Here is a 25,060-nt window from a genome sequence, read left to right as displayed (position 1 = left end):
AGGCCCATGTCATGTCTGAATGAGAGATGAGAGATTAATAAGTGATAACTGCAGACTTATGGAACCAACAAAGCTCCCATTGACTTGTCTCCCATGCTATAGAACAGGACAGCCCAACCCTGTTCCTGCAGGTTTTCATTTCCACGCTAATTCTACACACCTGATTCTACTAATTAGCAGCTCAGCGAGATCTCTAGCTGTTGAATGAGGTGTGCTTTGTTAGGGTTGGAGTGAAAATCCACAGGTCTGTAGATCTCCAGGAACAGGGTTGGGCAGCCCTGCTGTAGAACGTTATTCGAGAGGGCAACAGATGCTGTGTACAGAGACAGGGAACATTACCTTGTCCTCCACGGTTCCTGCCATTGTAGTTGATGCTCCTGAGGACAGGGAGAACATAAGTCAATTACAATACACAATGCTGTCAGGATATTTTATTAGTCAGTTTATAACTGACATTGCATCACATTGCCACCGAGGAAGCATGGACAGTAACAAACAGGCAAAACTAATAATGGAATAATGGTTTCATTTTGTTGGGGAAAGTCATTCAATACAGCCAGACCGTTGGAGGACAGTACGGAATCTGCAGTTGCTGATAGCAAGACCAAGCAAAGATGCAAGCCTGGACTCTGTGCGGAGTGCTTTGATACTCCACAGACTCCCGCTGGAGTTTATAGACCTCACCTCCTGCCTGTTTCCAGAAGACAAATGTGACTGTATCCAGTGCACACCACTGAACCAAAGAGGAACTCCCCTGCATTCTGTTCCTTTCTGGAGTCCCCAGTGGGCCTTTTCAACATCTTCAGAATGATTAATATTTAATTTTGATAATGAAGGATGTAAGCAGGGTGATTGAGGACTTTGAACTGAAGGTTGGCTTCAAAACCAGAATTAATGAAAATTAGCCCAAATTATCCAATGTGTTTAATAAGCTCACGGTACATCAAATACATTGGTAATAAACGCATTAATGGCCAAGAGCCTCTGTCCACTCATCAATATACACAGCTTGACATGCAAAACATTATTAAATGAAAAACAAATGCATTGATGAACAAAGGCATATTCCAGTGATGCAGCGCAATCATTTTCTAATGAAAGTATAAGCTGCAAGTCCCCTCGAAGTCTTCTAAGTCAATAATGACTGCATGGGCCGAGACGTGATTGGCTCATTACTGTCGCTATGGTTTTAAGCCACAGACTGTGATGGAGACAGAGGCTATTGTTACAATCCAATGTTCTGCTATAGGCAGCCCAAGGACACCAAAGAAAGAGACGTTTCTGTGTTTAAGACGGCACGCGGCATCATGTGACGCGTATATAACACAGTGCCTGGTCGCGGGAAAGAGACGCGAGGGCAGGAATGCGCTGGAGCTCGGCTCTGGCAAACACATTACGTCCTCTGCAGTGGACTTCAGGCACAGAGCAGTTGTCTGCTGCCACACTGAGGCGTCTGAATCTCTAAGGCATGTGGAAGCAAGCCCACCTGAGGTTATGACACAAACCTGGCTCCACCCCCATCGAGGGTCCGCACCAAACCCCCCATCATGTCCACTATAATGCTCATCTCTATCCAACACTTACAGTGTGATGCACGGTACCAACACACCTTTGTAAGTCATGAGTTCAAGGGAAACATGTAGTGATATGGAGCAATTAAGCTGTTAAACTCACCTTTGACCTTGAAGCAGCCTGTCCAAACGACCGAACACCTTATTTTAGAAAATTCGCAGGCTCATGGATGAAGCTGGCAAAATTTCATACTGATCTTATGTGAATTCATGGCAGCTGATTACTCGAGGTGTACTGTTTGTCTTATTAGATTTGGAAATATACAAATCACTGCCATTTCAAAATTTTATATGCATTGTGTGTCCACACGTAATAAGCTCAAAAAGTTTTAAGGTGAACAATTTTGCACACGAATAATACATTCCCAGATACCAAACAACTCTGGGCCAGATCTGGGCCAATTCTGGCCTGAAGTCTGCAGCTGCTTGCTATCTGGGAGAAGAACAAAATGATTCTAGATTTTTATCTTTCAAATAACTACAAGTATACAGAATGAAAAAAAAGCCCGGAAAGGCCATACACTCATTTTGGCTCAATACAAGTGAAATTCATTTAAATCTTCTCCATGCAAAACGTACTATTCATTTGATTTCAAAAACACAAAAAGTACCCAGCGAAGCAGCAAATTCATAAAGTTGCTTTCACCAGTGCAGCAATCTGTCAGTTGGCCAGAGTTTAGACTTTCAGAGGTCTTGCAGTTCAAAAACTCTACAAATTGTGAAACACAGTGTGTGTGCAACATCCTTTCCTATAGCCATTCATTCGAGCTTCAGGGACATACCGTACATACATTAGATGACCACTTTATAAAAACAAAATAATTTATTCTACAGTCTATAAATGACAGCGTGAACATGTACAAAGAAACCGCTTTTAAATGGTTTTTAATAACAGTTAAAAATGACATTATTTATAGAATCTACATGCTGTATAAAACGTATCCTAGAAGCAAATTATTTTTATGCTGTGCAATATCATTGCATTACACTGAAAAGTTTAGTCTAAGGATTACACCTATCTGCGTTAAACACACTTTAAAATTTTGGGACTATCAAGAAAGAAGTATCAAATAATTCACATGGAAACCCAAAATAAAAATCAAGGTGCAAATATCAGCTACAAGGAAAATAATCAGGGACAGTGTGAATATGTGAAATCCCGCTTCAAGCCTGTGTTATAGCTTTACTACATGAGTGAAGCGAGAGAGAAACACTCTCTGAAAGCTGAGCAGCAGGAGATAATACACTGTTCTTAAAAGAGATAAATAAGCACTGCATAGGGACTTCATAAGAGACAGTGTGAGGGAGAACTGAGGAAACAAATAAACATGAACTTTCTTTCTCTCTGCCTGGAACTGAATGTGTGGAAGTAGCAGTAGTGGCTGGCAGCCTTGCAGAGCATTGCATGGTCATAGCCTGGAGACGGAAGGGGGGGGGGGGGGGCGCTGTCACTGGATAGAGCCCAAGAGAGGAGAGCAACAGTGCCCCTCGATCCACAGGGGGAAAGGTGGGGGAATAAAATTTAGTTTAAGGCCTGCCTTGAGGTACAGGGTTTCAGGAGCCCGGTTTCTGCCCAAGTGATGGCAGTAGCTCCTCCGCTCAGTTGCCTGTACTCAGCAGGACAGGAGCGCCAGTCTGGCCTCTTAAATTGACAGGGAACATTTTTGGCCATTTCAGATTGGGAGACAAGGAAAAGGTAAGGGGATGAAAAGATGTTCAAATGTTACTTCTTCTTCTTACTTCCTAAAAGGAAACAACGGAACAGCAACATGGACATCACTTTGAAAATGATGTTCGAGTTCAGCAGTCCTGACTGTAATACGCCCTCACTGCGAAAGGGTGCAAAATGCACTCTCAGAGTGGTGTTCTGACTTCCCGAAATGACAGTTCTAAGTGAGACATATTCTCACACTGGTTTGTCATATGGACGCCACTCTGTCACTTTCATAAAATCGTGAATAAAAAGGTTCTGATGTTATACAAAGCTGATGACACCAAGTGTGAAAGTCTCCAAGAAGCCTCAGCTGATAGGTGCAACCAAATCAGAGGGGAAGGTAGGAATGGTGACCAAAGCACTCAAAGAAGATGTGGATAGTATGGGCCTGACCTATGACCTCAGACAAGGGAACAAGGGAATGCTGTGTCCTGCAAAAACTGTATTTTCCTGTCAGCTTCTAAGGCTGCCAGGTCTGCATACATGTCTGGCCCACAGAGGAAAAATCCTCTTTGAATACTGTGATGAGATGATCCCTCACAGACATTTTAGTGTGGTCTTAGACACTGGGCAAATAGAATTAGCTTCACATCTGTGCCCTCAATGAACAATATGTTTTTAGAGAAATAAAGCAACAAATTATACGATGAATAAAAATATAATTATTTAAAATGGAAGAAATGTGTCATTAAATAGAAAAACTGGATCTAAACTCATTTCATTGAATCAGTTTTGAAAGATGAATTCATGTCTACCATTAAGGAGTTACTGTCATTAATGTTTTGGGGGTTCAGAAGCAGTATCCCCATATTGGCCTAACTCCATTAAATATAGAGTAGTCCAGATCCCCAGAAGAGCTAAGGAAGTGTGTCGCATTTCATGTGTCACAAAGACAGAACAGGAGCCTTGGTTTTAAAACAATTACAAGGAGGATAATAAATAATTATGGTAGATCTGCACTTATAAAAACACAGAGAGGACCGAATAAGTGCATATTCAATGAAAGGAAGAATGTTTTGGTCTGTGACAGTTTTGTTTTAGTTCAGGCTAATGGTCACCAGGGGGCGGCAGTGAAACCTCCACTATGGATAAGGGGAGAAGCGAGGACAGGGACAAACAGAAACATTGAGGAAGGGATGGACAGAAAGCAGATGGATGGACCACATAAAGGATGGACAGGTAGAGGGAGAGAAATAAGCTAAGGGGAAGACTGACGAGATTCATATATTTGTGTATCTGTGGCATGGGAAGAAAAAAAGGAAATGTTCATGAATATCCAATGATGGACAAATATTCACATAATTACTATGCTCCCCCCAAGACTCACACAATTATGCATAGTCACTCATAGCACACACCAAGGCACACATGCATAGATACATCCACATAAACACATAGCCACATCCGCATACACGCATATTCACAACCACATACACGCAGTCACATCCGCATACACGCATAATCACAACCACATAAATACTTGTGCACAGACATGAACATGCACGCACGCACACGCACACACATGCACACATGAACACAGACACATACACACATGAACACAGACACATACACACACACACTCGCGTGCACATACACACACACACACACACACACACACACACACACACACTGAACCCACAGCACCCACGAATCTCTATTCTTTCCCGTCTCATGGCTTTTCCACTCTTTGTAGACCCTAGTGGAAGAGCAGAATCCGGGCTTAGCATTCATCCATCTTAAAACACACTCATACCACACAGACTCAGACACTCAATTACTGTAGACCTACTCTCATATTCTCTCTCTCATACATACAGTACAGAGCCGAACACATACAAAAACACAGACACGCATTAGCTACACAACTGGAGTATTTCGGCTCAGAACTGTCTAGAACGCTCTTCTGCGCCCACCCCCCCAGCCCCCAGCCCCCAGCCCCCAGCCCCCCCCCGCCTCCTGCGGTAACTGATCCTGTGATGTCGCTGTTTCCAGAGCTGTGTCACATGACTGCTGCCCACCGACAGACAGCTGGCAGCAGTCGGGTACCCCATCCTGAGCCAGGAGAGATCAGCCTCCAGCTCTCACTCCTCCTCCCCCCATCCCCCTCCCCTCACCTCTCCTCCCCTCCCCCTCACTCTCTCTTCTCTCCTTTCCTCTCTCACACCACCCCCCTCGCCTTCCCTCTCCTCACACGCTGTTTCCTGTGCTACATCCATTCCCTGATTTACCCACCCAACACTCACACGCACACTCACATGCAAAAAAGCACTTATTTTAACATGCACGCTCCCACTCATAAACACACACACACACACACACTTGGACATCCACACACACAGATGCTGCCACACACAGTAAACACTTTCACATTCACTCACATACATATAGTCACATACACTGATACCAATCCTCAAACATACAGGCAAGTACTCATTCACACTCATGCAAACACATGCAAAGGTATGCATACATGTATAGACATGCACATGTCCACACATACACATATACACACATGTCTTTCTCAAACACACTCACATAAGCAAACACACACACAGACTGGCCCGTTTAAATCCCTGCACAGACAGAATCCTCAGGATTTCCCGCTTTGAGGAGTACTTGTCTGTGTTTGTGGACATGTCTGTTCTCATGATTGCATGATGTATGTTTCTGTGTGTGTGTGTGTGTGTATGAGTGTGTGCGCATGTGTTCATGTGTGTGTCTATGGGTGTGAGTGGGTGGGTGCTCACCTGCAGAGTATGTATCTGTGGTGGGCTATAAGGGCACTAATGGTGGAGGTTGCTGCATCTGTGGGTGTAGGTGGGATGGGGTGATGGGATGGAGGCATTCCTTGATTTGTCTGAACGCCTTCTCTTTTCCAAAGGGCAGTAGCCACTGAGCATCTGCACCTGGCACAAAGAGACAGGGGGAGGGGCCAGGGGAAAATAAGGTCGAGTCAAAGCACAGGAAGAGGTGGAGTCCAAGCACAGGAAGGGGTGGAGTCACAGGGAAGGGTGGAGTCCAAGCACAGGGAGGGATGAAGGGGGAGTGGCTATTTCCCTTAGTGTAGGAAATGGGGCAGGGGGGCAGTGCTGTGGAGTAGGGAGGGGTGGTCAATTCTGGGCAAGAAAAGGAAATGGTCAGAACAGGGTTTCTTCAAGCCTCAGCGTCAAAAAACTGGTCAGTGGGACGGAACAATGAACACAGCTAACAAGTTACTAAGAGCTTAGTGAATGTATCAGCCAGTGAAGAAGGCCAGCGTGTTACTTGTGAACGAGAGGCTGGCCATCACAGCCTTTGTAGCTGACATCTGTCACTGGCAGCAGCAATCATCACTGCCATTCAGCACCTGAATGGCCACCTAGGCCACTTCCCTGTAAGAAAGTCAGCTTCAGTCAGAGTGTTTTATTGGGCGCATCAAATGCTTTATAAGTCCAAGCCAATCGGCCATGGAGAATGAATCTATGTCTTTGGTTCATCCAAGCAAGCTCTTGGGTACTTTTGGGTTCTTTTTTCTCTTGCATTTACAGAAAATGTCAAGCTCCCAGCTGCCGTGTGTCTGAGAGAAACAGCGCAGGTGCACTTTAATGTCATACAGCGAGGAGAGCTCTCACACCAGCTCATCACCCTGACGAACGCGGCTCTCCATGCTGGGAGTGGGGAAGGATAGAGCACATGACACCCTGCGCTGACACCCTGCGAATGGGGTCCCTGTGGGGAGGGGCACACACAGCGCGCGGAAGACCCCCCAGTCGCATGCACCATCTGCACAGGTCAAGGTCACCGAATCGCTCGACCCACCTGACCCGGAAGTGCCGCGCCCACCACCCAGACCCCGTGGGCGCCGTGTTTGGACTCATCCCAACTGCTTCTTACAGAAAACTCCTACACAGATCCAGGAGCGCGAGTGTAGTCCATCCGCCCCCGAAAATCACAGATACACCAGCAAGGTCACGGCCCTGCCAGGGGAACGCTAACAGGGGAACGCTAAACAACACAGTCCCAAACACTTCCCACAGCCCCCCCCTTCCCTGGCTCTTGAAAGCGCTCTTTAAATTTGAAACATACAGACGTGGAGCGATGCGAGGGCCATGAGAGGGCAGCCTTGGAGGGAAATGAGGTGATGATGCCGGCTCTTCTGCTCCCTCTGCAGACCACCTGACTCATGGCCAAACTGCGGTAGCACCTTCCATTTCAATTCAGCCAATTCGGGAAACAAACTGACATTCAATTAACGCATTGTAAGCTCCTCATGGAACATGATGGACATTTTCATTTCATTTCCTGAACTGACCTGGATTGAAATGGAGTTGGCCTCAACGCTGTTTACAAGCCCGGTTGCTTCAATACAGGAAGTTCTTTTGCCAGCATGGGTTTTAAATTTCACTACTGAACAAAACCAGGACTTTAATTACGCTGGCGATATTATCAACAACAACCTGGAGCAATCCAGCAGCTAACTTGTTTTTACATTTTCCATTTAGACAACTAGATATTTACCAAAGCAACTGGAGGTAAAAACCTTGTTGTAGCGGTACAACCTCAGTGCCCCAACAGATAATTGAACCTGCAACTTACACGCCCGATTGCTGAACGACTACATCTCGCAGCTACATTTGGGAGAGGAAGACGGCTGCAACAAACTATTACTGTAAGGAAACATTCCCAAGAAATGCCTACATACCTGTACAACTGCTGACGTATCATTAATCAGTAATGAATACTGTATGGATTGCACAACAGAAAGCGGCCATTAGGATGAGTGCAGTAAGATGCACTTAAGCGGCATGTCAGAGGCAGCAGGCTGTGTTCTACAGGCCTTCTGCTCTAAAACGGTAAAGGTTTGGTCCCCATGACCATGGACCGCTCGGTCAAGTGAGAGCAGCGCAAACAACCGCATTTGAACATAGCCCATACTTACTGGTCCTGTGTGGCAACGGAGTGTGAAAATACAGTCCTATCCATCAACAGCCCACTCCCTCCCTCTCCACATGGTCCTCATTATCTGAGCTGGACTGGCGAGGAGGGGGGGGGGTGTGGAGGGGGAGCGAAGAGGGAGAAGCAGAGGAAATAGAGGCAAAGGGGGTGGAGAGCGAGAGCAAGAAAGAGAGAGAAAGAGAGAGAGAGAGAGAGAGAGAGGGAGCATAGAGAGGGGGGAAAGAAAGCAAGAAGGAGAAACATGTGCTCTGGTGTTCGGGGTCGAAGACAAGCTGCCACCTTTACATTCCTGTACTTAATGATGCATGAGGGAGAGAGGTGCACACACACGCACACACACACCACACACACACACACACACACATGCACACACACACGCACACACACACACACACACACACACACACACACACCCCGCACACACACACACATACAGCACATGCACACACCACACACACACACACACCAGCACACACACACACACACCCCACACCGCGCACACACACGCACGCACGCACACACACACATGCACACACACACACACACACACGCACACACACACACACACACACACACGCGCGCACACACACACACACACACGCACACACACACACACACACACACACACACACAAATATATAGCAGTTCGTTACTCAAGGCGCTATAGAAACCCATCAGTGCCATTAACCTTGCGACTGCCCCCTCTCTCTGGTCGCCCCGTGATGCACTCAGTGATATGCGAGAGAACGCCTGTGCCCGTTTCACATATCTATCACATCCCAGCTGAGCGCAGACGGCTCTGCACTAAAACCCTAATCCAAGCACACTGTCTCAGGGCAGCGTCTCTAAAGCAGATAATTACAGTCAACCCCGTTATGCCGGAGCCCAGAGAAGGGAGTCAGTGTAATGCAGAGCTGCGGCTGCCTCTTTAACTCCGCCCCTTCCTCTCTCCTCCTTCCTCTCTCCTCTCCTCGCGTTTCCACAGGCTGAAATGTAGCCCTGACTCACAAATTTCAAATTGAGGCGATCGGTTTCATTTCTTTAAAAATGCAGACTGTTTGCTTTCCGACGCTCCGCAGACGTACCCTCCGCGAACGCCACAGAAGTCAGTTTGACGGCCTGGCACATTTCTGACAGTCGTTAATGAATTCATGGGATTTTACAAACTTTCAGATGCAATTATCTCTGAGCGAGCGGTTTGTCATCATACATGGAAACACCCTACGCCCCCCCGCCCCTCCCCACAATGACATAAAGACATCATATACCACAACGCAAGCTGAGGAGCCGGTGAACCCTCAGCATACCTCGTTACTGAACACGATCACCTCGGGCAGTCACTCAGAACGCACGGCCTGGACAACAGACAGGCCTGGCTGCCCCTGCCGCACACCCCTGTGAGGACAACGCAGGCCGACGTGCTTCACCGAGGTGCGGTTAAACGATGGGATTTCCAGCCCTTCCGAACAGTGAGAAAAGGCCTGTTCTCATGAGAGACGCTGAGTTCCTCCAGCAGCCCGGCGCACCAATGCCTGTCACAGCCAGAGGGGAACGCTGTCCACTGATGCAGCTCCCCCAATAACGCTTTACCAATTATCTCTCAAGGCACTAAAACCCAGGCAGAATTAAAGACAGGGAAGGGAGTAGCTCTCTCCTGTTCTCTCCTCCTCTCTCTCTCCTCCCCTCTCTCTCTCTCTGACACAGCCGCTCTTTAATTAATAACATTCATTAATTAAGCATCAGTGCGACAGGAGTGTGAGAGGAGACAGAAGCGAGCGCAACTTCAGAACGCAAGTTTAATTACAGACTGCCGCAGCAGACGCACACGCACCCGCAACGCACTCCCGTGCACACACACGCACACACCCACAACGCACTCCCGTGCACACACACGCACACACACACGCACCCACAACGCACTCCCGTGCACACACACGCACACACACACACGCACCCACAACCCACTCCCGTGCACACACACGCACACACACACGCACCCACAACGCACTCCCACGAATGACGTGCACACACACACGCACCCACAACGCACTCCCGTGCACACACACGCACACACACACGCACCCACAACGCACTCCCACGAATGCACGCGCACACACACGCGCACACACACACGCACCCGCAACGCACTCCCGTGCACACACGCGCACACACACACGCACCCACAACGCACTCCCGCGAATGCACGCGCACACACACACGCACACACACGTATGCACACCCACTCATACTCCTGAGTGCAAATGTCTGTAGATGTATGTGTTTTTGTGTGTAGGAGAATGAGTGAGTGCGTGTCTATGAGAGAGAACAATACCAATGGAGAGAGAGACAGGAACAAGGAGATACTCCTAGCCTCTTTTTACATCTTTATGATTTTTGCTCTAATTTGCTTCTCTAAATACTGTGCATTTCTCTCTCTCTCTCTCTCTCTCTCTCGCTCTCTCTGTCTGTGTCTCGCTCTCTCTCTCTCTCTCTCTCTCTGTGTGCCTCTGTCTCTCTCTCTCTCTCCTATATGGTAAATGGTAAATGGTAAATGGACTGCATTTATATAGCGCTTTTATCCAAAGCGCTTTACAATTGATGCCTCTCATTCGCCAGAGCAGTTAGGGGTTAGGTGTCTTGCTCAAGGACACTTCGACATGCCAAGGGCGGGGTTTGAACCGGCAACCCTCCGACTGCCAGACAATTGGTCTTACCTCCTGAGCTATGTGGCCAAGAAGGTTTAATTCCCTGCTCCTCAGCCCCCACCCCAACCCCAATCCTCTTAACTACGTCCACTGCTACACTCCCTGTGAGGACATACAAATATCTGGGGCTTTCCAGCCAATCATATAACCTGTCTGGGCCTCCATGGCCAATCACAAAGACCCTCCTGCCAGTAACAGCCAATCACACAACCACAACCACTCGGCACAGCTATGGCAGAAACAGCAGTGTGAATCAACTGTCAAGGGAGACTGGAACTCAGCATGATTTTCTCCCTTTAATTCAATTCAATACCCAAAAACCTAAAATTCTGAAGGGAGAGCGAGGGATTTTTCTCATACATATGTAACATTAGTGCTCATTTAATTGTTATTCCTCGTAATTAAAATTAAGTAAATAGGCCTGGTCACAAACATTAAGACTTTAAGGCACAAAGCACTCATAAGGAAGGCAACACGAAAAACTGAAAAACGAATAAAAACCAGCCATCGAAAGAAATGAACACAGATCAGACACGCTTATACACAACTGAGCCAACAGAGACAGGACTAATTCCTACTCTGCAGTGCGTATTGCCTTATGTTCTGAATCAGTCTGCGGCAGCTAATGATGGTCTGAAGACCGTACCCCATGCGTCCTGATATAGCGCTGGGGCTCCTCGTAGCGATGCGTCCGGCAGTTGGTAGTTAATTCAGACCACGCCAATGAAAAAGGTAGCAAACAGCCTCACAGTGAGGCATATAATTGGCCATAGCGTAACAGGCAGGGAGGGATTCATTTGGCAGGACTGTCTCTATCTAATTGTGCAAGAGCGCCCCCTCTGGTTGACTGGGTGCCTGCTGCCGGGCGGAACACAGGCTGAACAAAAGTGGTGGCCGGCAAACGGCGCTTCAGAGCTTGCTTGTCTGCTCTCCCCAAAACTGAAGGAGAACGGTTCAGGACGGGACAGAGGACTGTATTCCACAATGGGGGAAAAATGTGGAGAGGCTTGAGAAGTGTTTTAAAACACATGTCCCAGAATGCAGTGCACTGGGAGGACGGGCAGGGTGTTCAGTTGCCGGGCCCCAAGGCACAGTGTGACTGTGTGAGCGGCAGCGCACTGGAGCTGGGCCTACAGGTTCCCATCCCCGCTTACCCCTCACCACAGCCACAGGGATGCACTGTTCGTGCAGGCTACAATGAGCACTGTCATGAGGTATCGCTTTAAATCCCATTCATTCATTCCATGAGTTCGTTTTCCTGATGTTTTCCTCCGTAAATTCCAGAGGGTCCACACGACCGCTTATGGACACAGCCCGAACCGCTCCACACTCTGCCGTCCATGAACCGAGTTGCCGTGGTTACTGTGCAGGAGGTCTGCGCAGCTGACACTGCAGCCGCAGGCAGCATGCGGCCATTCCACTGACCAGTCAATAGTGACTCTAAGCATCGACAGCTGTGGGTATGGCTACGATGAACGGAAATAAATCTGTGCTCTTTTGCACTTTTGTGAATTTGACTTGCTCCCATCTGCCACCGTAGCCTTCTGATCTACTAAGGGGACCTGGTCATCTGCATGGACCTGCTCATATGCATGGACCTGCTCATATGCATGGACCTGCTCATATGCATGGACCTGCTCATATGCATGGACCTGCTCATCTGCATGGACCTGCTCATCTGCATGGACCTGCTCATATGCATGGACCTGCTCATATGCATGGACCTGATCATATGAATGGACCCGGCCATCAGCATGGACCTGGTCATCTGAATGGACCCGGTCATCTGCATGGACCCGGTCATCTGAATGGACCCGGTCATCAGCATGGACCTGGTCATCAGCATGGACCTGGTCATCTGAATGGACCCGGTCATCAGCATGGACCTGGTCATCTGAATGGACCTGATCATCTGCATGCAGCAGGAATCTGACTTCCGTGTAAACTGAGTCTGGGGGCGACAGACTAAATAATTCAACCAGACTGCAAACCCACCGGAGTAAATATTGAACAGCTTTAGACCGTCTCACACCCTGGCCCTTTGTAAAGAATCTGTACTTGTCAGTGGTACACTCTTCCCATATGTTTTCAACCGCCCTCTCTTTTTCTGTGCTCAATACATTCCACATACAACACTACTCTTGCTAGTGTTACTACTGCCAATGCTATTACAAATGCCCAAAAAAACTGTCCGTCACTCTTGGATATAGGTATTGATTTGTGATTAGATCTGAAGATTTTCCCTTTTGTTTTCTCTGTGCATATGTGTGTAGAGTATGTAAATAATAGGTGTCTGTGTGTGTTTGTATGTTAACAGTCTGTGTCTGTGCATTTAAAGTGAGTGTGCGTGTTTGTAGGTGTTTGTGTCTGTCCGTGTGAATGCATGTGTGTATGTGTGTGTGCGTGTGTGCATTCATACATGTAAAGAATGTGTGTGTGTGTGTGTGTGTGAGAGAGAGTGAGTGTTTGAGTGTATGTGTGTGTGTGTGAGTGAGTGAGTGAGTGTTCGAGTGTGTGTGTGTGTGTGAGAGAGAGTGAGTGTTTGAGTGTATGAGTGTGTGTGTGAGTGAGTGAGTGTTCGAGTGTGTGTGTGTGTGTGTGAGTGAGTGTGGGTGTGTGTGAGAGTGTGTGAGTGAGTGTGTGAGAGTGTGTGAGTGAGTGTGTGTGTGTGTCTGTGTGTGTGTGTGTGAGTGAGTCTGTGTGTGTGTGTGTGTGTGAGTGAGTGAGTGTGTGTCTCTCCCTCTCTCAGCGGGTGTTGCAGGAAAGGCACTCACTCTGTTCTAAGGGGAGTGCGGTTGTTGCTAAGATACAGGCAGCAGCAGAGACAGTGTGTGTGTGAGAGAGAGAGAGAGACAGAGAGAGGGAGAGAGACAGAGGGAGGGAGAGAGAGAAGAGAGACAGAGAGGGGGAGAGACGGAGAGAGAGCGTGCGCAAGAGAGAGTGAGAGAGAGAGAGAAAGCGCGAGAGAGAGAGAGAGAGAAAAAGAGAGGGAGAGAGAGAGTGGGGGGGAGGAGAAGTGGGTCACAGGGTCCACAGAGACACACAGTGACACTCTGCAGAAACGCAGCTGTCACAGTGGCTTGGCTGCCGGCCCCAGCTGCTCACAGCTCACCCCACCCCCCATCACCCCCCAAACACTCAGTCCCCCCTTTGCTCCTGAAGCCCCCAAATCTACAGACGACACATATACCCAAACTCTTCCCCACCCACTCACACATCCACCCACACAGTCTCAACCCTCATCCACCCCCAGCCTCCACCCACATACCCACACACACATTCACAGACTCCTCCTTCACACACACCATAGTCACACACACACACACACACACACACACACATACAAAACACCCGCACGCACACACACGCTGAACCCCCATTCATGTATACACAGTGGCACACGCGCACACACACACGCACAGAAATTGAACCCATTCGAGTGCACACAATGGCACACACACACATCACCCTACCTTCCAAAAGCACACACAGATGGGATTTCAAAACGTGGAGCCTTGCATGATAAACACAGAGCACTGATCCTTTTGCAGCCACAGACTTGCTTGCAGTTTTCTATTACACACAATGCATCTTTCCCCATGTTAAAAACAGCAAAAACACTGTCCAAATTTTTCTATCCTCTAACAAGGAATCAGAAAATTTCCCGAGAGCAGACTGCAAACCTTGAGCGTTTACTCTGACTCAACACAATTAGTTGTGAGGGCTTGACATTCTGATTATGTCTGATATTTTTGTAGTTTCATTCATTGCATAAGTCTGTAAAAGCGCCATTGATCATTTACACGTTTACAACTGAGCCATCATCTAGTAGCCCTCCCTGTGCACAAACCTGCACCTTATTAGAACAAAACAATTCATTCATATTCCTTACCACTTTAATAACCTGTCTTCACATTGATGTGGACTGTAATCACACGTAGGAAAAGCTATGCTGTATGTTAATTGCACTCTAATTGGGGAACCTACCACTGGGGTATTGCCAGTCATACTGCCATTCAAGAGGGCAAATGCCTCTACTCACAAGCGTAAATCGTTAAATGTATATTATGGAGAATAAAGAACTGAACACTTTTTTTATTGTAGGTACGCTCAGATTCCATGACTGCATGTAGGTGAGGACAGCATTTCCTACGGATTTGTGAAACAGATGCACATGTGAATGACTCTTTAACCGTTGGGGTTGAGTTCTGGGTGAGAGCGGCTGAGGTGGCGCTGTTGTTAAGGCAATGCGTGAGGTGGCTGTGCAACCGGCAGCCTCCCGCACACTCCCACACACTCCCACACACCCGCGCAGCCTCCCGCACACTCAGCCTCCCGCACACTCACACTCAGCCTCCCGCACACTCACCGCAACCTCGCTCGACACTCACCACTCGCCTCCCGCACCCAGCCTCCGCACCTCACCTCAGCCTCCCGCACCTCCCCACACTCCACTCCCCCAGCTCAGCCTCCCCACACTACGCTAGCTCGCACACCACTCAGCCTCCGCACATCACTCAGCCTCCCACACTCAGCCTCCCACGCTCAGCTCCGCACACTCACTCAGCCTCCCGCACACTCACACCTCACCTCCCCACACTCCACTCAGCCTCCCCACACTCACACTCAGCCTCCCCACACTCACGCTCCGCCTCCCGCACACTCACACTCAGCCTCCCACACACTCACACTCAGCCTCCCGCACACTCACACTCAGCCTCCCACACACTCACACTCAGCCTCCCACACACTCACACTCAGCCTCCCGCACACTCACACTCAGCCTCCCGCACACTCAGCCTCCCGCACACTCACACTCAGCCTCCCGCACACTCACACTCAGCCTCCCACACACTCACGCTCAGCCTCCCGCACACTCACGCTCAGCCTCCACCCACTAGCCACACTCAGCCTCCCACACACTCACACTCAGCCTCCCACACACTCACACTCAGCCTCCCGCACGCTCAGCCTCCCGCACACTCACACTCAGCCTCCCCACCACTCACACTCAGCCTCCCGCACACTCACGCTCAGCCTCCCGCACACTCACACTCAGCTCCCGCACACTCACCTCAGCCTCCCCACACTCACACTCAGCCTCCCACACACTCACACTCAGCCTCCCACACACTCACACTCACACTCAGCCTCCCACACACTCACACTCAGCCTCCCGCACACTCACACTCAGCCTCCCGCACACTCACGCTCAGCCTCCCGCACACTCACACTCAGCCTCCCACACACTCAGCCTCCCACACACTCACACTCAGTCCTCCACCACACTCACCTCAGCCTCCCACACCTCACCTCAGCCTCCCACACACTCACGCTCAGCCTCCCGCACACTCACACTCAGCCTCCCGCACACTCACGCCTCAGCCCGCACCTCACACTCACCTCCCACACACTCAGCCTCCCGCACACTCACACTCAGCCTCCCGCACACTCACGCTCAGCCTCCCGCACACTCACACTCAGCCTCCCACACACTCAGCCTCCCGCACACTCACACTCAGCCTCCCGCACACTCACGCTCAGCCTCCCGCACACTCACACTCAGCCTCCCACACACTCAGCCTCCCACACACTCAGCCTCCCGCACACCGCCACGCTGGTGATCCGCCTGGTGCACGCTCGCGGCCCTGTTGTGTACGTTGCCGTACTGCAGCTGTGGGCTCCTACGTTAACACGTCTCTCTCTCCCTAAGCCCTTCTCTTCCTTCTCCTTCTCTCCCTCGTGCTCTCTCTCTCTCTGTCTGTCCACTCCTCCCTCTCTTTCTCACTCTCGCGGGGAGTTGGGACGGCGCCAAGACAGAATGCCCAGAATGCCTGGCACAGCCGGCCCGGTTCTCTTATCTTCCCTTCTACCATTGCACCATTCATACCCATCATCCCCCCATCCTCCAACCAAAGCATTCGCTCACTCCCCCTCTCTCTCTTTCTGTCTCTCCCTCTCCTCTGTTCGTGCTCTCCCCTTCCACTCTCTCTCTTCCTCGATTGAAAAGACTGTATTGGCACGTCACAGTGCACGTCCATTGCCAAGCACATCAATGAACCTACAATAAATACAAACACAAAGCAGAATCAAACAGAAGAGACAATTTGCTCAGAACATATGAAGCATAATGGATACGATAATGATATTAAATTGCGCATTTGGTTGTTTTTTCCAGGCAGCCTCATCCCCTGTCTCCTGTCCATGTGTTTGTGTGTTTCAGCGTTTCATTTTGTCAGTGTGTCTGTGTGTGTTAGTCTGTCTGCATGCGTCACTCTGTTTCTGTGTCTGTGAGTGCTTTCCTGTTTGTGTGCATCCGTGTTTCTGTGTTTATTACTATGTATCAGTGTCAGTGTGTATCAGTACAAATGCGTATCAGTGTGTATCAGTGTCAATGTGTATCAGTGTGTATCAGTGTGCATTAGTGTTTATGTGTATGACAGTGTGTGTAACAGTTAGTATGCATCAGTGTATCGTGTCAGTGTACATCAGCGTGTATCTGTGTGTATCAGTGTGTAACGGTGTGTATCAGTGTGAATGTGTATCAGCATATCAGAGTGTGTATCAGTGTTGATCACTGTCAGTGTGTGTCAGTGTAACAGTGTCTGTTCATCAGTATCAGTGTGTATTAGTGTGTACTTGTATCAGTGTATCAGTGTGTATCAGTTTCAGTGTTTATAAGTGTGTATCAGTGTCAGCGTGGATTAATGTGTATCAGTGTGTATCTAGGCATCAATATCAGTGTGCATCATTGCGTATCAGTATATCAGTGTCAGTGTGTATCACTGTGTATCAATGTATCAGTGTCAGTCTGTATCACGGTGTATGTGTACATCAGTGTTCATCAGTGTATCGGTGTCAGTGTGTATCAGTGTTTATCAGTGTATCCGTGTGAGTGTGTATCAGTGTATCAGTGTATCCGTGTGAGTGTGTATCAGTGTATCCGTGTGAGTGTGTATCAGTGTATCAGTGTGAGTGTGTATCAGTGTATCAGTGTGAGTGTGTATCAGTGTATCCGTGTGAGTGTGTATCAGTGTATCAGTGTATCAGTGTGAGTGTGTATCAGTGTATCCGTGTGAGTGTGTATCAGTGTATCAGTGTATCAGTGTATCCGTGTGAGTGTGTATCAGTGTATCAGTGTATCCGTGTGAGTGTGTATCAGTGTATCCGTGTGAGTGTGTATCAGTGTATCCGTGTGAGTGTGTATCAGTGTATCAGTGTGAGTGTGTATCAGTGTATCCGTGTGAGTATGTATCAGTGTATCCGTGTGAGTGTGTATCAGTGTATCCATGTGAGTGTGTATCAGTGTATCAGTGTGAGTGTGTATCCGTGTATCCGTGTGAGTGTGTATCAGTGTGAGTGTGTATCAGTGTATCCGTGTGAGTGTGTATCCGTGTATCCGTGTGAGTGTGTATCAGTGTGAGTGTGTATCAGTGTATCCGTGTGAGTGTGTATCAGTGTATCAGTGTGAGTGTGTATCAGTGTATCAGTGTGAGTGTGTATCAGTGTATCAGTGTGAGTGTGTATCAGTGTATCAGTGTGAGCGTGTATCAGTGTATCAGTGTGAGTGTGTATCAGTGTATCCGTGTGAGCGTGTATCAGTGTATCCGTGTGAGTGTGTATCAGTGTATCCGTGTGAGTGTGTATCAGTGTATCCTGTGAGTGTGTATCTAGGTCATGTATCCGTGTGAGTGTGTATCAGTGTATCCGTGTGAGTGTGTATCAGTGTATCCGTGTGAGTGTGTATCAGGTAGTTGATCGTTCGTGATCAGTGTGAGGTATCAGTGTATCCGTGTGAGTGTGTATCAGTGTATCCGTGTGAGTGTGTATCAGTGTATCCGTGTGAGTGTGTATCAGTGTATCCGTGTGAGTGTGTATCAGTGTATCCGTGTGAGTGTGTATCAGTGTATCAGTGTGAGTGTGTATCAGTGTATCCGTGTGAGTGTATCAGTGTTCGTGTGAGTGTGTATCAGTGTATCGTGTGAGTGTGTATCAGTGTATCAGTGTGAGTGTGTATCAGTGTATCCGTGTGAGTGTGTATCAGTGTATCCGTGTGAGTGTGTATCAGTGTATCAGTGTGAGCGTGTATCAGTGTATCCATGTGAGTGTGTATCAGTGTATCCGTGTGAGTGTGTATCAGTGTATCGTGTGAGTGTGTATCAGTGTATCCAGTGTGAGTGTGTATCAGTGTTGTATCCGTGTGAGGTGTGTATGTGTATCAGTGTATCCGTGTGAGTGTGTATCAGTGTATCGTGTGAGTGTGTATCAGTGTATCAGTGTATCCGTGTGAGTGTGTATCAGTGTATCATGTAGTGTGTATCCGTGTGAGTGTGTATCGGTGTATCCGTGTGAGTGTGTAGTTCAGTGTACGTGAGTGTGTATCAGTGTATCCGTGTGAGTGTGTATACAGTGTATCAGTGGGTGTTCATGTATCGTGTGAGGTGTATCAGTGTATCCGTGTGAGTGTATCAGTACTAGTATCAGTATCAGTGTGAGTGTGTCAGTGTATCCGTGTGGTATCAGTGTATCCTGTGAGTGTGTATCAGTGTATCAGTGTGAGTGTGTATCCGTGTATCCGTGTGAGTGTGTATCAGTGACGGTGAGTGTGTATCAGTGTATCAGTGTGAGTGTGTATCAGTGTATCCAGTGTGAGTGTGTATAGTGTATCAGTGTTCCGTGGTATCGTGTGATGTGTATCAGTGTATCAGTGTGAGTGTGTATCAGTGTATCAGTGTGAGTGTGTATCAGTGTAGTCACGTGTACGTGTGTATCAGTGTATCAGTGTGAGTGTGTATCAGTGTATCAGTGTGGTTGTGTAAGTCAGTGTGAGGTGTATCAGTGTATCCAGTGTGAGGTGTATCAGTGTATCAGTGTGAGTGTGTATCAGTGTATCAGTGTGATGTGTATCAGTGATCATCGTGTGGTGAGTGTGTATCAGTGTATCAGTGTGAGTGTGTATCAGTGTATCGTGTGAGTGTGTATCAGTGTATCCGTGTGAGTGTGTATCAGTGTATCAGTGTGAGTGTGCTTATCAGTGTATGTCAGTGTGTGATCGTGTATCAGTGTGAGTGTGATCAGTGTATCATGTATCAGGTATCCGTGTAGTGTATGTATCGTGTAGGTATCAGTGTATCAGTGTGAGTGTGTATCAGTGTATCAGTGTGAGTGCGTGTATTGAGTGTGTATCAGTGTATCAGTGTGAGGTGTATCAGTGTATCAGTGTGAGTGTGTATCAGTGTATCGTGTAGTGTACAGGTGGTGTATCAGTGTATCCGTGTGAGTGTGTATCAGTGTATCCGTGTGAGTGTGTATCAGTGTATCAGTGTGAGTGTGTATCAGTGTATCCGTGTGAGTGTGTATCAGTGTATCAGTGTGAGTGTGTATCAGTGTATCAGTGTGAGTGTGTATCAGTGTATCCGTGTGAGTGTGTATCAGTGTATCAGTGTGAGTGTGTCTGATCCGTGTGAGTGTGTATCAGTGTATCATGTGATGTGTATCAGTGTATCAGTGTGAGTGTGTATCAGTGTATCAGTGTGAGTGTGTATCAGTGTATCAGTGTGAGTGTGTATCAGTGTATCCGTGTGAGTGTGTATCAGTGTATCCGTGTGAGTGTGTATCAGTGTATCAGTGTGAGTGTGTATCAGTGTATCAGTGTGAGTGTGTATCAGTGTATCAGTGTGAGTGTGTATCAGTGTATCGTGCGGTTCTATGTGAGGTGTATCAGTGTATCAGTGTGAGTGTGTATCAGTGTATCCGTGTGAGTGTGTATCAGTGTATCAGTGTGAGTGTGTATCAGTGTATCCGTGTGAGTGTGTATCAGTGTATCAGTGTGAGTGTGTATCAGTGTATCAGTGTGAGTGTGTATCAGTGTATCAGTGTGAGTGTGTATCAGTGTATCAGTGTGAGTGTGTATCAGTGTATCAGTGTATCCGTGTGCTAGTGCAGCTGTGCTTGTTTAAGCAGGAGTCTCTGAGGCCCTGGCTACCTCTGCAATGAGTCGAGGACACACTACCCTCCCTCACTCCATCCCCCCTCCCTCCCTGCCTCCCTCCCTCCCTCCATCTCTCCCCCGCTCTTCCCTCCCTCCATCTGCCCCTCACCTACCCCTCCCACAGTTCACTGCAGCACACAAGTCAAACATCCCGCCCCCTCCCTCACATCTCACAGGCTCCATGTTATTTTCTGGACTGTGGGAAGCCATGTCAGAGTTCTGTCTCTTTTACACACAGACACACGCACGCACACACACCCACACACAATCGCATGTACGAGCAGTCACACCACATCTCTTTTTAATCTTTATTAGCTATCTACTTTTCTCTTCCACACTTTTTCTCATCCTAACGCTTTCCTCTCTCCCTGTCTCACCCCCTTCTCACCTCCCTCCCCATCTTCCTCCTCCCTTTCTGATCCCTCCCTCCTCCTCTCATCTCTCTCACTCCTCCTCTATCCTCTCCTTTCCACTCACTCTACTTGTTCCTATCTCCTCCTCCTTTTCTTCTCTCATTTCTTCTTTACTGCTCTCTCTCTCCATCCCTCCATCTCTCTCTCTCTCTCTCTCTCTCTCTCTCCCCAGCTGCAGGAAATTCCTAATGATCTCCATCATCCTACTCTGTGTTCAACACTGCCTCCTGCCAAGAAAAAACACACATGCATACACACATGCACACATGCACGCACACGCACACACACACACATACACGCACACACAACCATTCCCACTCACACAGGTACGCATGCACAGAAACACATGTGTACACACAAACACAATCAAAACAGTGCACACGCTCCCTTGGAGATAAGCACATGCATACACATGCGCATACCAGTGCACACACAGGTACAAGTACACCAGAACACATAACAGCGCACACAAATGCATATCATTCCATCTTCTGCAATATCAAAGCTCTTACTCACACCCCCCATTCTGTCCCCCTGTTCCTCCCTCTACCCAGCCTTCTCCATGTACGAGTACCCTTCTCCCTCGTTCTCCCTCTCTCTCTCTTGCTCTCCCCCACTCCTCTCTCTTTCTTTCTCTGGGCTGTAATGTTGTTTCTGCAGGAACCTACATGCTGAGGTTATTTTAAGACAAGAAGAACCGTGCAGACTGCTCTCTCTCCCTCTCTCCCCCCCTCTCTCTCTCCCCCTCTCTGCGGGCGAGTTTCCTAGCTGTGCTGGCGGCCGCCCCTTGGCCAGGTCATGTGACCAGAATGCCAGCTGGGAGCAGCCAGGCCACATAGAGAGAGGGAGAGAGAGAGAGAGAGAGAGAGAGAGAGGGTGGGCTTACAGAACCTCTCTCACCCTCCCTCGCTCTGTCTCTCCCTCCCTCCCTCTCACTTCCAGTATTCTCTCTCCCTCTCTCTCTCCATCTTTCTGAGAACATTCAGCCCGTTCAGAGAACAGCCTAGTGTAGATAAACAGCCTTATGATCCAGCATATTCCCAGCTCCCTCACTGAGCAGTCTGCGGCCAGAAGGTCATAGGTTCGAATCCTTGGGTGAGTTGTTGCTGCTGCACTCTAAACCTGCATGAGTTACAACAGTAATACTGCAGTTTAAGAAGTGGTTCCCTGTGTCACACATTGACACACTGACACACACACAGTGACACACACAGACACACTGACACATACAGACACACAGGCACACAGACACACTGACACACATTTGATCTCTGTATTGAAGAAAAAGGAAAAGTTATAAGGTGAAGTGGGAGGTGTGAATTAATACATGTTAATTCTACCAAGCAGAAACGTGTCTCCTTGTCTTTTGTGATCTCTATCGCTCTCTCAGACACAGAAGCACATGCTTCGGAAGAGCACATCCTGCAGTGCTCTTTGACAGGACAGGCGCACTCACAGTTGCACATACATATGCACTCACAAACAGGGACACATGCAATAAAAATATATGCAAATGCACAAATCAGTGTGCCCGTGCACACGCACGCACCCACCCACCCACATACAGACACACACACACTCACACACACACTCATACACAGAGACACACACACACACACACACACTCACGCACAGAGACACACACACACACACACAGACTCACGCACAGAGGCACAGAGACACACGCACACACACACACACTCACACACTCACGCACTCACGCACAGAGACACACACACACACTCACACACACACAGAGACACACACACACACACAGTCTGACTCACTCAGACCTTGAGGCCAGTGTTCCAGAGAGGGGCCTCTACACTGCAGCCCTGACTTCCTGACTCTCATCCCCCCTCCCCTCCATACCACCCCCCCTCCCACCCCCCCCACCAGTGTTCCTATTCCACAGTTGCCGTGGGAGACGCTGCAGCAGCGCCCGTTGCCAAGGAGAAGGGCTGCTGGCTAGCTGTTTAAACAACAATGGCCGCCTTGTGCACATTCCAGCTTCAGGTGCTGACAGCTTGTCAGAATCACTCACGACATATGGCAGAGTGTCCCTGTCCCTGCGCACACACACACACACACACACACATGCACACACACGCACACACACACACACACACACACACACACGCACACACACACACGCACACACACACACACACACGCACACACAGGCACACACAGGCACACACACACACATGCACACACAGGCACACACACACACACACACATGCACACACAGGCACACACACATGCACACGTGCACACACATGTACACACACCTGCGTGCAGTATCATCAAAGAGAATTCCTGAATGCAACCGCACTGCCCTGAAGCTTCTAGCCTGAAGCCCTAAACCATCCCCAGTAACGCAGACTGACCCATCCTGACACCCCGAAGGAAAGCTTTGGACTGAAGGAGCCCTCATCTGGTCATTAGACCTCGGATCCTTAATATGAGCACAGCGTTGGCCGGTATGGAGAGACTTTGGCTCCGTACAGGATGTGGGTGGAATGCCCCCTGTGCTGGACCAGTGCGCTCAACCAGCCCACATCACATGGGGAGGCAGGTCACCCCATACAGTCAGGGCTGCTTCAGTCAAACTGAAATCGCTATTCAAATTGACTGCCGTAAAAGTGCTCCACCTCTCTCGCCCTACCCCACCACACACCCCGCCCACTGCAAGCACATACATTCACAATCCACCCCTACTCACGCGCGCACACACACACGCACGCACACACTCAAACCCTCACTCACACGCTCACACACACACAGGCACACTCTCTCTCACACACACACAAGCACACACGAAAACACACACGCAAACACACACACACACACACACATATGCACACGCACACACACACACACACATTATCACACACACACACACACACACCCCTGCAGTTTGTGCAAATGAATTACAGCAGTTTTTGAAAGAAAAAAGCCTCTGCTTGTCTGCCAGTGAGCAGTCTGTTTCTCCTTAAACAACTCCCTCAGTCCTTCCGTCTCTCTCCCTATTTCTCCCCCCCCCCACCTTTCGCTCTCCCTCGGTCTCTCCTTCTCTCTCTTTCTCTCTCTCCATCACATCCATCCATCCTTCCCCAGGATTTCATTTCTTTCTCTTCAGTCCTTCACAGGCAGTGGTGAATCAAGCAGCCATCTCCCAGTCCTTCACTCTGTCCTTCTCTATCGCTCTACATCTCCAAGCCTCTCCCCCTCTCTCTTTCTTTCTATTCATCTCTCTCTCTCCAACTCTCCCACTCTCTCTCTCCCCCTCACTCCCTTGGCAGTGACAGTGACAGAGACAGAGGAAGTGTGTGTTCCCCAGGGGGAGAGGGGCTCATTAACTTCCAGCCGACAGAGATGGAGAGAGAGAGAGAGAGAGAGAGAGACAGAGAGAGAGAGAGAGAGAGAGAGAGACAGACAGACAGAAATACAGACAGAATGAAAGAGAGAAGGGAGATGAAGGGAGCGAGGGAGGGAGAGGAAGGGAGAACGAAAGATAAGTACAAAGGCAAATAGACAGACAGAGAGAAAGAAGGAGGAAAACAGACTGTGACAGAGACAGAGGAAGACTTAAATATTAAACTGAATCAGCGTGGGCTCCTGGAAAAGACTCCACGCTTTGCCACTGTGACATCACGGCAGCGCGGGCATCCCACCCGAGATACGAACCAACAACCCTCAGGCGCTCGCGGCCCGTCACGCACGCGTCG

General features: G+C 48.8%; 1 protein-coding gene across 1 annotated transcript in view; it reads right to left on the bottom strand.

The window, feature by feature from the left end:
* ahdc1 (AT hook, DNA binding motif, containing 1) overlaps nt 1-25,060 on the bottom strand; it is a 41,343-nt gene that overhangs the window by 6,717 nt on the left and 9,566 nt on the right. Inside the window, exon 2 of the mRNA XM_064347181.1 lies at nt 340-377. The gene's annotated coding sequence lies outside the window, so the exon portion shown is untranslated. The remainder of the gene's footprint in view (nt 1-339; nt 378-25,060) is intronic.

The sequence above is a fragment of the Anguilla rostrata genome, chromosome 8 (genome assembly GCF_018555375.3).
Source record: "Anguilla rostrata isolate EN2019 chromosome 8, ASM1855537v3, whole genome shotgun sequence".
Taxonomy (NCBI): Eukaryota; Metazoa; Chordata; class Actinopteri; order Anguilliformes; family Anguillidae; genus Anguilla; species Anguilla rostrata.
Note: the sequence above shows the minus strand (reverse complement) of the source record. Positions and strands in the feature narration are given on the sequence as shown.